The sequence below is a fragment of the Microcebus murinus genome, chromosome 8 (assembly GCF_040939455.1).
Source record: "Microcebus murinus isolate Inina chromosome 8, M.murinus_Inina_mat1.0, whole genome shotgun sequence".
In the NCBI taxonomy this organism is placed as follows: Eukaryota; Metazoa; Chordata; class Mammalia; order Primates; family Cheirogaleidae; genus Microcebus; species Microcebus murinus.
In genome coordinates, this window is record NC_134111.1 from 16,910,863 (window position 1) to 16,927,222 (window position 16,360).

A 16,360-nucleotide genomic window follows, 5' to 3' on the forward strand; every position below is an offset into this window, starting at 1 on the left:
GCAGAATTACAAACAAAGATCATATATGATAATTTCAATAGATGCAGAAAAAGCACTGATAAAATTTAGCACCTTCATGATAACAACCCTCAAAAACTTAGGCATAGAAGGAATACACCTCAAAATAATAAAAGCTGTATGTGACAACCCCACAGTCAACATCATACAGAACGAGGAAAAGTTGAAAGCATTGCCCCTAAGAACTGGAACAGGACAAGAATGCCCAATTTTACCACTTCTATTCAACATAGTACTTGAAGCCCTAGTCAGAGTAATCAAGCAGAAAAAGAAATAAAGGGCAACCAAATTGGGAAAGAGGAGGTCAAACTATCCCTGTTTACCAATGACATGATCTTATACCTAGAAAATCCTAATGATTTCACCAAAAGACTCCTAAAATTGATAAATAAATTCAGTAAAGACTCAAGTTATAAAATTAATGTACACAAATCAATAGCATTTCTATATGCTAAAAACAGTCAAGCTGAGAGTCAAATTAAGAACTTAGTACCATTTACAATAGCTGCAAAGAAAATAAAATACCTAGAAATATACTTAATCAAAGAGGTGAAAGATCTCAACAAGGAGAACTAAAAAATACTGATGAAAGAAATCACAGATGACACAAAAAAATGGAAAAATATCCCATGCTCATGGAGTGGAAGACTCAACATTGTTAAAATGTCTATACTGTCCAAAGTGATTTACAGATTCAACTCAATTCCCGTCAAAATACCAACCTCATTTTTCACATATCTAGAAAGAATAATTCTAAACTTCATATGGAACCAAAAAAAGCCCAAATAGCCAAAGCAATACTAAGCAAAAAGAACAAATCTAGAGGCATCACATTACCTGACTTCAAATTATACTAGACTATAGTAATCAAAACAGTATGGGACTGGTATAAAGGTAGACACACAGACCAATGGAACAGAATAGAGATCCCAGAAATGAAACCATATAGCTGGGGCCAACTGATTTTTAACCAAGCAGACAAAAACATGCTGGGGAAAGGACTCCCTATTCAATAAATGGTGCTGGGAAAACTGGGGGGCCACATGCAGAAGAATGAAACAGGATTCTTACCTCTCACTATATATAAAAATTAACTCAAGATGGATTAAAGACTTAAATGTAAGAGCTGAAACCATAAACATTCTAGAAGAAAACATAGGAAAAACTCTTCTAGACATTGATCTAGGCAAAGAATTTATGAATAATACCCCAAAGGCAAATATAGCAACAATAAAAATAAACGAGTGGGACTTACTTAAACTCAAAATTTTCTACACAGCAAAGGAAGTAATCAACAGAGTAAATAGACAACCTACATAATGGGGGAAAATAGTCACAAACTATACATTTGACAAAGGGCTAATATCCAGAATCTACAAAGAACTCAAATCATCAAGAAAAAAACAATTTCATTAGAAGTGGGCAAAAGACATGAATAGATTTTTCTCAAAAGAAGATAGACAAACGGCAAAAACATATGAAAAAATACTCAATATGACTAATTATAAGGGAAATGCAAATTAAAACTACAATGAGATACCACCATACTCCTGTCAGAATTGCCATTATTAAAAAGTCAAAAGGTAATAGATGTTGGCACAGATGCAGTGAAAAGGGAACACTTACACACTGTTGGTGGAAATATGAACTAGTACAAACTTTATGGAAAACAGTATGGGGATTCCTCAAAGAACTAAAAGTAGACCTACCATTAGATCTAGCAATCCCACTACTGGGTATCTACTCAAAGGTAAAGAACTCATATGGCCAGGCACATTGGGTCACGCCTGTAATCCTAGCACTCTGGGAGGCTGGGGCAGAGGATTGCTTGTGCTCAGGAGTTCGAGACCGGCCTGAGCAAGAGCAAGACCCTGTCTGTACTAAAAATACAAAAAATATTAGCCAAGCATAGTGATGTGCACCTGTAGTCCCAACTCCTCAGGAGGCTGAGGCAGGAGGATCGCTCGAGCCCAGGAGTTTGAGGTTGCAGTGATGCCACTGCACTGTACTCAGGGCAATGGAACAAGACTCTGTTTAAAAATATATATATTATCTATCCACATCCATGCCAGCATTTGTTGTTTTGGGACTTTTTGATAAAGGCCATTCTCACTGGAGTTAGGTGATATCTCATTGTGGTTTTCATTTGTATTTCCCTAATGATTAGAGATGTTGAGCACTTTTGTATATGTTTGGTGGCCATTATTCTGTATTTCTTTTGAAAAGTTTCAGTTCTCCTTTGCCCACTTTTTGATGGAGTTGTGTTTTTCTTGTTAATTTTCTTAAGTTCTGTATAGATTCTTGTTATCAGCCCTTTATTGGATGTGTAGCATGCAAATATTTTCTCCCATTCTGTAGGTTGTCTATTTGCTCTAATGACAGTTTCCTTGGCTTTGCAGAAGCTTTTTCATTTGATAAGGTCCCATGTATTTATTTTTGGTGGGAATGGGTAGACTCACAACTAATGGATGCAGAGCACACTATATGGGGGATGGGCATGCTTGTAGCCCTGGCTTGGGCGAGGCAAAGGCATTATATGTAACCAAAATGTCTGTTCCCCAGAATATTCTAAATTTTAAAAAAATCACTGTATTTCCTAAATCTATTGAAATTAAAAAATTAATAAAATAAAATAAAGTGTTTTTTTAAGAAAACCTCATTATTCAAAAAGATACCTGTACCAGAATGTTTATGGCTGCATAATTCATAATTGCAAAGATAAAGAACCAACTTTACTGCCCATCAACTGATGAGTGGATTAAGAAAATGTGGTACCATGGAGTACTCCTCAGCCATAAAAACGAATGAAAGCATGTCTTTTGCAGCAATTTGGTTGGAACTGGAGACCATTATCCTAAGTGAAGAGTCTCAGGAATGCAAAAACGAATACCACGTGTTCTCACCTATAAGAGGAAGCTAAATGAGGGATTTGTGTGGTCATAAAGAGGTGTAATGGACAGTGGAAATTAAGAAGGGGGGAGGGTGGGAAGGGCATGAGGGTTAAAAATCTACCTGTTGGGTACAATGAACAGTTTTCTGGTGACAGGCACACTGAAAGCCCTGACTTCAGCATGATAAAATTTATCCATGTAACAAAAGACACTTGTACCCTACATTTTTTGAAATTAAAAAAAAAAGAAGAAGAAGAATCAGCTTCTAACAAACTCCCAGTTGCTGCGGCTGCTGGCCTGTGGGCCACGTTCTGTAGCAAGCATTTAAACTATAGTGCTTCCCAATCCTTTAGATCATAAAGTTCACCTGGACAGCTTCCTAAAGATACCTCTTTCAGGGCACAGCCTCAAACCCTCTGAATCAAATCTCCCAAAAAGGGACTTTGGTATTTTTCAGGTGATTTTTAAGGATAGGCAAAAATGGGAGACACTGGGAATCATATTTAGAGTTCAGGCCGCACTCTTAGTTGCCTGCTCTCAGCCTGCCTGAATTTGCTACTTAACAGATGGAAACATACTAGTGCTCTCACTAGGGCTATTTCTTTTTCTTTATTTTTCCTCCAAAGACTTGCTACCAAATGCTGTGTCTTAGCATCTGGAATTGTTTTTTACCTTGGCTCTATGCAGCGGGGGGAAAAAGGACCTCAGAAGGATTGAAATCACAGTTCTAGGCAAAGCTATGTTAATTGCCACCTCCCAGTGGCAATGCTGTTTAATGTCCTTAGTGTTTTGAAGACAAAAAGTAGATTCTTGGTCTGGTTGTTCTGGAAGGTGCAGTCCTAATGTATTGATTGGTCTGAGTAAATAATTTTGAGGACTGACAAAATGCAAGAACAATGTCAGTAATGAAAGAAATGAATAGAAACAATAACCCTCTCTATCTAGGATCTAGTAAAATAGCATTTGTTAAGGTTTCCTATGTATTTTAAAAACTGGTTAATATACTTAATATAGTTGCCTAAACTTCTTGGGACATTTGGAAAGTGCTTAATTTTTTTTTTCCTTAGCCTTGGATTCATCATAAGACAACAGAGATATTAATAGCTGAAGGGCTTCTCCCCTGAGGACTAGAAGTGAATGTTTAGGCCAGTGCTTCTCAGTGGAAGGTGACTTTGTACCACAGGAGATATTGTTACTTGTCATACCTGGGGGTGGGGGTGGCACCAGCAGCCAGGGGGTAGAAGCCAAGGATGCTGCTAAATATCCTACAATGTCCAGGGCAGCCCCCATGACAAAGAATTATCCAGCCCAAAATAGTTCCCAGGTTGAGAAACTCTGATGTAGACCAAAACTCTGATGGAGTTCACATCTTCCAAGCTCAATGATTATCAACTCACCTCCCACCTACCCACAGCTGGCCCAAAGTTACCTAATTGATAGAACCAATATTTGAAACAATGTTCCTCTATCTCCAAAGCTGTATTCTTTTCATCCCAACATGCTCATGCCTCCCCCCACTGCCCTGCAGCCTACAGTAATCTTTTCATGTTGATTTATAGACGGTGCTGCAAATTGCAAATCCTATTCTCAGTCCCCAAATTCACTGAATATCTGCTCTCATTTTACCATTTTCAGGTGGAGAACCGAGGGTTGAGGCTTGGGGAAATGGAGGAAGCACAATCTACAAAAGCCTGGCATAGATTGGGATTTTTATCTATCTTGTTTTAAATAGAGCAGCTGAGCTCTTATGTGAATCACGTTATTTAAACCTTAATATATTTTTAGGAGAAAAACCTCTGAGACTGAACTACAGAGGCAGAACTGGATGTAGGTTGAAAGTGACTAATAATTTCTGACTTGTCCTGCTACCAGATAGAGCTCCTAGAGTCTCCGTGGCCTGGGCAGTACCTGACATACTTTGACAGCTAAAGTGTTAAATATTTAAGAGCATTAAATAATGAATACATAATTGAAGCATGGGGAAAAAATCATACACTGTGAAATCAACTCAATTATGAAATGCTGGTAACAAGGAGTGAAAGCACCTAACCCATCCAGGGAGGCCTACAGATCCATCTACAAATGAAAATATATATATAAACATTATTCAAAGGGTAGACTAGATGCAGTGCCTCATATTTAATTTAAAATGCGCTTGCATTTCAACCTCAGATGAGCAGTCCTGAAATACCATTAAATGGGAACGTTCATGGAAAGAAAAACTTGCAGCAATCATAATATTAGAATATTTTCTCCCCCTAGGGTGTCCATAATCTTAGGACAAATGATTAAATACACCCTTTATGTGGAAATATGCTGGTAGTTACTATGAACTTCTCATTATAAAGAAAGACAGTAAAAAGGAATTTGTTTTAAGGACGCATTTAGAGTTTCCTTTACCCACATAGATCGCCATTCACTTTTCTCTATTAAACTTTCAGAAACTGGAATCACATTTTCCACCAAGTAGCTGAAGAAGCATGAACACGGACCACGTGGGCTGTCCTGGATGTAGGCTGCGCTGACCCTGGCCACCCAGGTTTGGCTCTGTCTTCCTGTGTCACCTCGTTAATCCATAGGCCTGGGCGGGGGACAGGGGACAGCCATATGGACAGTGAACAAGGCAGAAGGGGCCAGGAAAAGCACTTAAAAAGAAGAGGGAGTCCCGGGTATGCTTTAAATACTTCCCAGGTTTCCAGCTGACCTAGCAAAAGAGAAAATACAAAGAGATGTACACAGTGGAGGTCCAGGTAGAATTTCCCTACCAAAGACACCATCAATTTTAATAAAGAATAGCCATGTGTTAAGGAAAAGAAAAAAAGAATAAATTTGACAAAAAAAGGGAAGGGGGGTGAGAGACGGGCAAGGCATTTGGGAAGAAACAGGAAGGAAAGGGTGAGTTGGACAAATGAGCAGAATGTAAACCTACTGGAATTGTCAGAATTCAGGCCAGACACGAGGGAGAATATTTGTACCATGAAACATTGAATGATTCATTTACTCATTTATGCATCAAGTCTAATGCTGGGACAGATTATGTACATTTTATAACTCCTGACTGTCCCAGATGGATTTTAGAAACACTGAAGGTGGCAAAGGACCCCCCATACACACACAAGGTATTCCAAATGTGACAAAAAGGAGTGGTCACCCAAGACCACTGTTCTGTCCAACTTCGTGGAGTCACCTGTGGAGTCTTTTAAAATAGGAATTTGGGGAGATTTCCTCTGTTTTGCAGGTTTGGGAGAGGTCTGTGAGGCTGAGTTATTTAAAGATTCTCCAGGTAGCAGTGAGTGGCAACCTTTGACCTGAGAGGTCAATGGCTAAGACACTATGAAGAATACAGAGTGTCATACTGAGCATTATTTCCCAGATTTGGGAGGAAATGTGGGCAAGAAATCGAGCCTTTTTTTTTTCTTACTGAATGTAACAATAATTAATTTTTAAAAACAGGACATGCTTTGTGTTGCTTTTTAAAAAGTAGATGTTGTGGCAAGCATATAATAAAATATCTCTAAGCAAAAAGGAAAAATAGTTTGCAAGTCTCTTGGAAATAAGTTTGATATGTAACTTTCTGCATAATATAGTATTAATGGCAGCTAAAAAGTATGGCGCATACACTCTGTGCCAAGCACATACATTAACTCCCTTAATACAGACACAGAATACAATGTGACATGTACTATTATATTCTTATTTTACTGATGAAGAAACTCTGGGTGAGTATGTGTGCAAAAGTGCTTGTGTGTGTGTGTGTAGTTTTAATTAAAAAATAAAAGATATCCTAATTGTCCTTGACAATGAAGAATTTTTTAGGCTATAATTAATATTCTTATGCTGTGCTGATTAAGACTTTTATCAGTTCTTGGGCTGAATATAAATATTTATGCTCCTTCTTTGCTGGCAGAGTAGAGTAGTTTAAGATACCTTTGTGGAGAGGGTAAAAGATGAATAGCAAACAATTGACGGATTCCTCTAAAGTTTAACATTAATGATTAAACAGCATCATCTGATGACTTACTCAGCAACTGGAAGACAATAAAACATAACTAACTCTGTCAATTAGCATTTTCATCTTCTCTCCTGACAGAGCTTAATGGCATCTGCAAAATGCAATTTTCAACCCGGAGCTCTCTGGCATTTTCTATTTCCTCCTGTGCTTCTCTCCCTCTGCTCCTGTTGTGCCTGAGAGCAGCAGCGTGTTCTGCTCCGCGGTGGCAAATGCATCACCTGCCACGGAAAGGAAGGCAATTATTGTGTCCTCGCTAAATCTCAGGGACGACTTGGGTACTGCTTTTCCACTTAAGTGCATAAACAGCCAACCCAGGACCGGTTTTTAGTGGCTGAACCTTAGCAACAGCAGCTGGGCTACAGGTTGATGTCACCTGAGGTGCCCATTAAGGGTGTGGAAACCTGCCAGACAAGAATGCGTTCCAGTAACTCCGATTCCTCCATCAAGGGAGCATGCCACAGTGCCACACACAAAGTGACAGATGGTGACTAGGGAGATAATGTATTGACTCTCCTTTCCTGGTCCCCTGGTTTGAGGACGGCGACCCTGGCGTGGAGGTTGGGCTGTTTCTCCGTGGGTTTCCAGGTGGCGAGGGTGGCTGCTATTTACGGAACTGTCAGGAATCACACCTCTGCCTCTCCCAGGCAGCTGTATTTAGCTCACATGTGTCACGCAAGTGTCGGCCACTGTCTAACACCGCCAACTCCCAACAGTCAAGAAAGGCTATTCCAGGTGATCAGGAAAATTGTGCCTTCAGGGAGACTTCAGAGCCTCACCTTGGAGCTTTGCATGGAATGAGGACATCTTCATTGTTTCTAAGCTGCAGAGTCAAGTGCCCTGACCAAAAACGCTCAATGTAACATTTCCTCTTGAGTTATTTTTTAATGTAACTTTGCCTCACTGTGCTAATGAAATTGCCTTATAAACACTATCAAGCAACAAATGAAACATTCCATTCTAAATAAATACAAGCCCCCATTAACCAGAATCCAACTATCTGATGCACCTAATTAACCAGAATCGGGTTGAATAGCCCAGTTTTAGAACAAAGAACCAATGCTCAAGGACATACGATTATCTTAGCAAAAAAAAAAAAAAAAAATTTCAGGTCTTTTTCTGGAGTCAATTGTCTCAATGGCCCAGTTGCTATCAACCTTTTTATACAGATGAGTTTTTAGAATACAGATTCTGAGACAGTATTCACACAGTCAACATATAACGACAATTGACATGGTACTATTTAAGATATGAATATTTTAGAAAAATTTTCTACTGTATTTGAAAATTTTTTTTAAGGATTTTAAGGTTAATTATAAGATAAATAGAAATTTATATTCACCCATATGTCCTTAGCCTCTAGTATTCCAGTATAAAAAGTTTAAGTGCTTCTATTACCCTGCTATTTGTTCTGCTTCTGCGGGGAGGGCTGTAAGCTTTCCTTCACTTTGCAGATGGGTGACCCGAGGAGGGAGGTTAAATGACTTGCTCAGAGCGAGACAGCATGCCGGTACCTAATGCGGGGTTAGACACGGGCTGGGGGCTGAGCGCCTCCACAGTAAATCCATCAGCTGGAGAGTTGCACCACTTGACACAACTTCCCTGCAAGGTTCTCTTGGGAGGGAAAATCGTGGTCTCATAAAATGGAACTTCTACTACCCAGCAATGGGACTCCTTGCCAGCCCTTTTTTGGAATAATTATGAACTTAAAATTTGCCATAGGTTCTCTGTATTTTTCCTTTAATATCCACTGGCAGAATGAACACGCAGCCTCTACAAATCAGGTCTTCCAGAATCAGTTCAGAAAGTGCACTTTCTATGGCTCTAACTAGAAGCTCCTAGAGTTTCATAGGCCATTGGCGGTTAATTCTTTTCAGAGTTGCTCTAGGCAAAAAAAAAAAAAAAAAAAAGAGCAAGGGATGATAATGTTTAGATACTTTTTTCTCCCTTTTTAAGATAAATCCTGGAGTTGGAAGAGGTCATCAGTCAGCAGATGGTATACTGGAAGAGCAAAGACTATGGAGTCACTCGGGGCTGAGTTTGAAGCCTGGCTCTGAGCCCCGAACACATTAGCAATGAACACTAATGCTCTCCCCTTCCTCCCTTGATTAGGTAAAGCCATGGCCTTGATGAGCTCAACAAATAGAGTGTGGAAGTGAAGTCAGGCAGAAAGACTCAATGGTCATCCATTTCTGCAGCTACCATCCGTATTTGCCACACTCTGTGACATTTCCAACCACCACTGGATACCAGCAGAGTCAGGAGTAGTGATGATCCAGTCTCTTCCCGTTCTCCTTCAACACTCCCCATGATCATGTCCCCCCATGATCAAGTCCTTAGAGCCAATCAGACTGCATTGCTAAAGACCATGCTACAAGGTTGCCCTGCTAGACAAAACTTCTCCAATCTCTTTAGCCAAAATGTTTATACTATTTTTCTGCTCACCTACAAAGTGAGGGACTGCATCCAGTGCTGTGTGGAACGGAAAGTGTTTAAGTCAAAGGAAGGTGCTCACTTCAGCAGCAAATGTACTAGAACTGGCACAATACAGGAGAAGATTAACACGGCCCTTGCACAAGGATGACATGCAAATTTGTGAAGTTTCTATATAGAAAGGGAGGGAAGAAAGACACAAGGAAGAACCTTACAGCCTCGCAGGTGCATATACAAATCTAATACAAGGCACTCTGATAAGGACTGTAGGAGGGATGAAATTTGCTACGAGAAAAAACAGAGGAGGAAGGCCATTATTAATCCCTTGAGAGAGGGTTTATTTTAGTGTTTATGGCTGGGATGCTAGAGCCACTCTTCTTGGATTCAAAGCGTGGCTCCAGGCAGGTACAGCTCAGTGGTAGAGCATTTGACTGCAAAGCATGGCTCTGCAACTTACTGGTTGTTTGAAATTGGCCAAGTTCCTTGGTTACTTTGTGCCTTAGTTTCCCCACCTGTAAAATGGGGATAATGATAATAATGATTTCCACTTCATGGAGTTTTAAGAGGATCATGTGAATTAGCACATACAAAGGCACAATGGTGCTCATGGTGGTGGCAGTTAAAGTATCTGTCATGGAAAGGATGCCCTATGACAGATGCCAGCTTTGGCACTTTATGTTCATAACCTTATTTGATTGACTCTTCCCAGCAAGTAGATATTATTACCCCCATTTTATAAGCCATGGATCATGGGAGTTGAATACTTTGTCTGATGTCCCATCAGGTGGTGAGTGGCAAAGTGAAGATTCAAGCTCATGACTGTCCAGCTCCCAAGTTCATGCTCTTCTACCACTCAACATTGTCTTTTACCATTTCTCAGTATTTGCACATAAAAAGAATCTCCTCATATAGATTGGGCTTTGTTATCACGCTGTTCTCCAGCCATAAGTCTCCCCTTCAAGAGGGCCACTGCCCATCTTAAAGGTGGATAACAGTGCATGCTAATGAAACATGTGGAATGCCGGATGCCTTGCCAGAAAATCATTAGCAAACTTCCTAAATTAGGGTGCCCCTCACCTGGCTGCAGTGCAGAAAACAGTCTACTGATGTGTACTGACTTTTCATCTTGATGAGAGGGATCAGATCAGATCCTTTAAACAAACCACCTGGCCGAGCTTGGACTCTGCTATGAATGGAAGAGGTCAGAAAGCCAAACACATGTCCATTTACTTGCAGTCACTCACCACTTTCTTTAATAATGGCAAACATTTGCTGAGTGCTAATTACGTGGCATTCATCGTGCTAAGTGTTTTACATAAAGCATCTTTCTTAAGTTTCAGATGGCTCAATGATGTAAGCATGGTTGTCATCCCAATTTTACAGGTGCCCAAACCTAGGCACAGAGAAGTAAAGTAACTTCCCCAGCGTTTCATGGTATCTGTGGAATGTCTCAGTGGTGTTGGGATACAAACATCGGCATCTACTTTCTGAGCTATAATCACTGTGTTATAGTTCCTTCCCCCTCTCACTCTTAATCAAAGCAAGAACTTTAAACAAGCAAATTGCTATCCTTGACAACAGAAACATGAGCCAAATCCTGATTCTTAGATTGCTAGTAATTTATCCTCTTTGTCCAATAATTAGGTGCTCTAGCTGGGATGAGTAGACCTTTTGCCTTCCTTTAGTTGGAAAAATGCAAGTAAAGGCTGTGGATATTACCATTCATGTACAGAGAGAGCTACAAGTCAGTTTGGGGGCTGGGATTGTCACCAAAAGAAAAGCAATTACACAAAGCCCCTTAATCCTGTATGTATTCTATCTGTACTATAAATCTCCTTTATTTTAAATCTATCACTTGTTCTGTAAAAAATTTATAGGCTAAGGGAACACAAAAATGCTAAATAAAAATTTTAGCCTAATGATATATTGATTGTGCAAACATATCTTTACTTTTGCATATTCTATGTTGTCATTAAAAGACCCATTAAAAGCTGAGTTTAAACAATTATTCACTCCTCACATTACTATTATAATCAATTGCCTATTATGAAAATTATTGCCATCTTTAAGAATTACTTTTCTAAGTGAAGTAATTAGAACTGAAATTTTATTTTCTATTTCAGTTCCAAAAATTGATTTTATATGCTAATCAGAGTATGAAAATTGAGATATAAATTTTATAAGAAAAATGAACGTCTAGGCAGGCTTTCTGTTTGACACTTTAGATAGTATTTAGTGTTTTTAGAAACATTTTGCTCTTGAGAACACACTGCTGATCCTTAATATCTGTCATAACTGAGGTAGGTGAAGTTTCTTCATTTTATAAAGTCTCAAGTATCTGATATTCCAACAATGAAGAGGTGTAGGCCTTCAATCAGCACAGAGAGTTGGAAAATCACACCTTGTGTCACCAAAATAGCCATTATTTCTTAGTTCTCTAAGAGAAAAGCAAAGATAGGCACCATTTACCAAATGTCTGAGTGTACCTGGTATTAAACTCAATAACATACATGCTTTCTCTATTCCTTATAGTTATTTGGCTAGGTAAATATTGTTATTCTTATAAATAAGGAACCACATTGAGACTAGAAATTTAATTTATGATCTATGAAACACTTAGTAAGTGACTGAGTTGGGAATCAAACCCAGTCTGCTGGTTCAAAGGCAATGTTTTTCCTTTCTTTTAACCTGGCCAAGCGCAAAGAGCTTAAGTGAATATATTTCAACAAGGGATTGAGCTTCTTGATGATTTTGCCCTTTGGCACAAATGTCTTGGTCGTCTTTCAAATGCAAGTGAGCACCCTCACCTGATTTTTACAGTATGGTAAATTGTAGAGGAAAATGCATAAAACCACAGGTTGAGGATGTGTTAGAGGCAAAAACACAAATAATATTTTCTCATATATTACTGGAGTTAGGTGAAATGAAAGGGAGAACTAAATTTGATGAAACAAGATGGTAGTCCTAATTCCAGCTCAGCTGATAATGAACTGGGAGATTTTGAATGAGTTCCCATCTTTCTGGCTCTGAAACATCTCATTTGTAGAATGAATGGTTATGTTTTTTAGGTAAGGGCTTCTCTTTTGCCACAGGAGTGGCAGCTGATAAGATTGATTCCACCTCTGAAGGTGACAGGCAGCAGGCTTCTGTTAGGCAGAGGGACCTCCCTGCTAAGTCTCTCTGCTCCAGGAACAGAATGGGCACTCATTAAATACTGTCACCCTGATTTGTCCCCATGATCCTAGGTATCTGTTAGACACAGGTGACAGTTTTATAATAAATACTAACAACTAAAATTGTCAGATCCTTTAGAGGTTTTGCTCACAGATCAATAAAGTTCCTGTGGCTGCAGCTAGAAGTCAGTCCTCTTTCCAAGTGTGCTTTCTGCTCCCCCAGTTGTTTTCATTTGATCACCATAAAGAATGCAACTTACAAAGATGCCAATAGAATGGACAAGCATTTTCCACATCATATATGCGCTCCACACTCAGCATACCTGGGCTTTAAACTGAGCACTGTCATTATTTAGCTGGACTCCTTACCTTTATCTAAACTTCTATGGCCTTGGAGACCTCATTGGCTTGAGATTTCTCATGTCCTTCATACTCCAAATTCAGGATAACTTGGTTTAAGATGCAGGTTTATAGAAGAAATAACTAGTGGATGGTGTTCTACATTAATGATCTGCTAAATGTCTGTGTTACAGAAATGGATTCTAATCAGAATGATGTAGAAAGAATTTTCCTCATCGTTGTGGACTGAATTATTTGCTCCCCAAATTCATACCATCTCCTAGGACCCCAGAATGGGGCTATATTTTGAGTTAGGATCTTTAAAGAGGTAATTGTGTTAAAATGGGGTCATTAGGGTGGGCCCCAAACCAATATGACTGGGGTCCTTATAGAAGAGGAGATTAGGACACTAACAGATACAGACACCAGACATGTGAATGCACAGGGGGAAGGCACGGCCATCTGCAAACTAAGGAGAAGAAAGAAGCCAACCCTGCCTACACTTTGATCTCAAACTTCCAGCTTTCAGAATTGTGAGAAAGTAAATTTCTGTTCTTTATGGCACTAAATCTGTGATACTTTGTTATGGCAGCCCTTGCAAACTAATACACTCGTTATACCAATAATCAACTTCCTTGGATAGGATGGCCTATTCTTATGATGAATTCCATGCTATAGCAAAGAATTCGTACGCTTAAACAATTTTACTTCCAAAGTCAGTAACTAATTCTTTAGGCTATACGTAAGGACTATAATATGAGATATACTCAGATGTTTAAACATATTTTAGTCCATCAAGTATGTATGTTTGAAACAAATTTCAAGAAGTCTAGATTTTCATATTAGCAAGTAATAGTAAAGATCCTGAGAATATCTAATGACCAATGGTTTAAGGAAAAAAATGAATTTTATAGGTTTACTGAATTTTTTGTTTGTTAAATCAGATATATAAGTTTAATAATTTATTTCAGAAAAATATAACAATTTACTATCACAGGCACTTGGTTTTTAACACTGTGAAGTAGTAGGATGAAATTCTATTCAGAGTGATAGCAACATGCTACTCTCTAAGGCTGCTAATAAATGTTCAAAGATGTGAGGTACCCATAAAAACAAACAAATGCTATTAACAAGAATGAAATTCTGTTGGAAAAAAATGTACATGCCTGATTCTCTCATTGCATTCTAAAACTCATTAGCAATAGAATAAAGTATGTAAGCACTTGGAGCATAGGTCTTGACTCATACTAGCAACCTAAATTATGCACCCCCATCTTATAGTGCAGCCCACTTTCTGAGAGATTAAATCCTATTGCACTATCATTGATCAATTCTTTCCTTTCTTAAGAACATCCCAGCAAAGGTAATGCGATGAGTGTGAAGTTCTTCTTCATTATGTAAGAAAACTGAGGCATAGCCGATTTGCTAAGGCGTAAGACCTGTTACATGGTGCCATCCAGACTAGAACTCAAATATTTCCTGTTTCAATCTAAAAAGATTTATTCTGTCTTTATGAAATAATGTGCCATGACATAAATGCTTTCTTTAAAACACACAGCCATTTTCCCATTTTTATGTGATCCTGCTATCATTATATACAGGGAAAAATCAAAATAATTTCAACAGAATCAATATAATCCATATTACTGTGAATTTAACTTCTTCCCTGTTTTCCTCTCCTCCTTTATGTTCCCTCAACAACAAAGAGAAGCCAGAAGTTGTGTACATTTTTAAAAAATGAATCTGCTGGAAGAATCTCCTAGAAATAATGAGAAGTTTACGGAACTTTTTCTCTTTTGATCTTTAAAAAGAACACAAGGCTAAGTCATTGGGGGGAAAAAAAAGTTCTATGAAACAGGTCCCCTGGGTTGTGAATCCATGCCCTTTGGCTATTTTTAATAAAGCATATAAACAGCGGGTTGCTTTGGTCTTTGAAGGCCTGGACTTTAGAACAAGGAGGAAAGAATGCTATGACTTTTGACATTTGAGAATCTTTATGTGTGTGAAGGGGAGCTAATTGAACAAGTGGGCTAAGCTGCCAGGAACAGAGATGGAATAGCCATATTTTAGCCAAGCATCGGAATATGCTCAATGGCTGCCATTAATTACTTCTAGCAAGACAGATGGCCTTCTCCCTGATACCAAAGGGGGGAAATAATTAAGAACACCTAGAGCCAGCCTGAAAAAGATAGGCTGCCTTTTGACAAGTGGTGATTCTTCAGTTTGCAATTAACAACTGATAAAGTGCTGGGCATGTTAACTTTGAGGAAGAATGGCTAGTTATTTAAAATACTAATCTCTCTCTTTCTTTTTAAACTGTCTTTCGCTGATATTTGCCCTTTCTGTCCCATCGCGTAAGTAGGCCATACATTTTATAGAAAACAATTTAGAAGAATGTCAGTATATACCAGCTACAATTCTGGAAATCTTTGCGTGGTCTTTGGTCTTAAATACATGGTTTCAGAAGCAAATCCAGTGGACGCTGCTGACAAGTTATTTTAGCTTCCTGGTGTTAGACCAGCCTTATTCCTGTGTCCTGTACATGTTCTCCTCACTGAAATTCCCCAAATACATGTCCCATGGCTAGTAGATTACTATGTTTTTAGATTATACCAGTTGCCATACATACGAAGGACAGCTTTTATTGGAGCCAAAGGGAAGCATTTGAGAATTACATCAGATCACAGCAATAGCAAGCTCCTGGGGGTGACTAGCACCTTTTTTGTAGCTTGGAGGTAAGCGCCTTTTTGTTTAAATTAAGGATAACAATTTCTAGCCATCACTTTAGTAATGGAAAGCAGTTCATGGTCTCTTCATCTTGAAGAATATGCAAAGAACTCATTTCCCCTCAAAGGTCCTCTTTTCTGGCCAAACTAAGTTTTACCTAAAGAATTCATGGTATTGCAAACATTGGAAGTCTTAGCCTTCTTATTTTCTTCCTCCTCTCTCTCTGTATTCACAAATATTTATGAAGACTTCATTAGGCCTTATGTTGGGGTCTCTGTAATTGCCAGTATTCAATTATTAATGTTTTGACTAATAAAAATGGCTCTTGATAGTCCTTGATGAGGTGAAGGGTGAAAGAAGACAGGTGAGATACAATACCTGCCTTCAAAGATCTTTATAATCTAAGTGACAAAGCAAGAAAGAGGTAATGAATGACCCATAACAATAGACTTTAATAAACATAACTTGAGTGGCATAAAATAATAAAGGCAATACGAGTTCAGAGAAGGCAAAGATTCCTACTATAAGAGTAGGCGGGGATTTCTTTGTAGATGGAGGGATTAATCTGGATCTTAAGAGTGTAATTGTGAAAAGAGAAGGCACTGCCCCACCTGAGCATTACATTTCTCCTGCCTTACTGCACCCTGTTTTCTGCTGTATCTCAGCAGCCAGCTCACATCCTCAGGGCTACTACTGTTGCCAGACTTCCCAAGGAATATTGCTAAAATAGCTTTACTTAGATACTATCCCATGCCTCTTGCTTCATACAA

At 38.8% G+C, this 16,360-nt stretch overlaps 1 protein-coding gene and 1 non-coding gene across 2 annotated transcripts in view; one reads left to right on the forward strand and one right to left on the reverse strand.

Moving 5' to 3' along the window:
• The window catches only part of NCKAP5 (NCK associated protein 5), a 919,491-nt gene that overhangs the window by 616,079 nt on the left and 287,052 nt on the right, over positions 1 to 16,360 (reverse strand). The gene's annotated exons all lie outside the window — the stretch shown is intronic.
• On the forward strand, positions 9,426 to 9,528 carry LOC142872849 (U6 spliceosomal RNA). Its single transcript, XR_012920933.1, has one exon. It is a non-coding gene; the product is annotated as a U6 spliceosomal RNA (small nuclear RNA).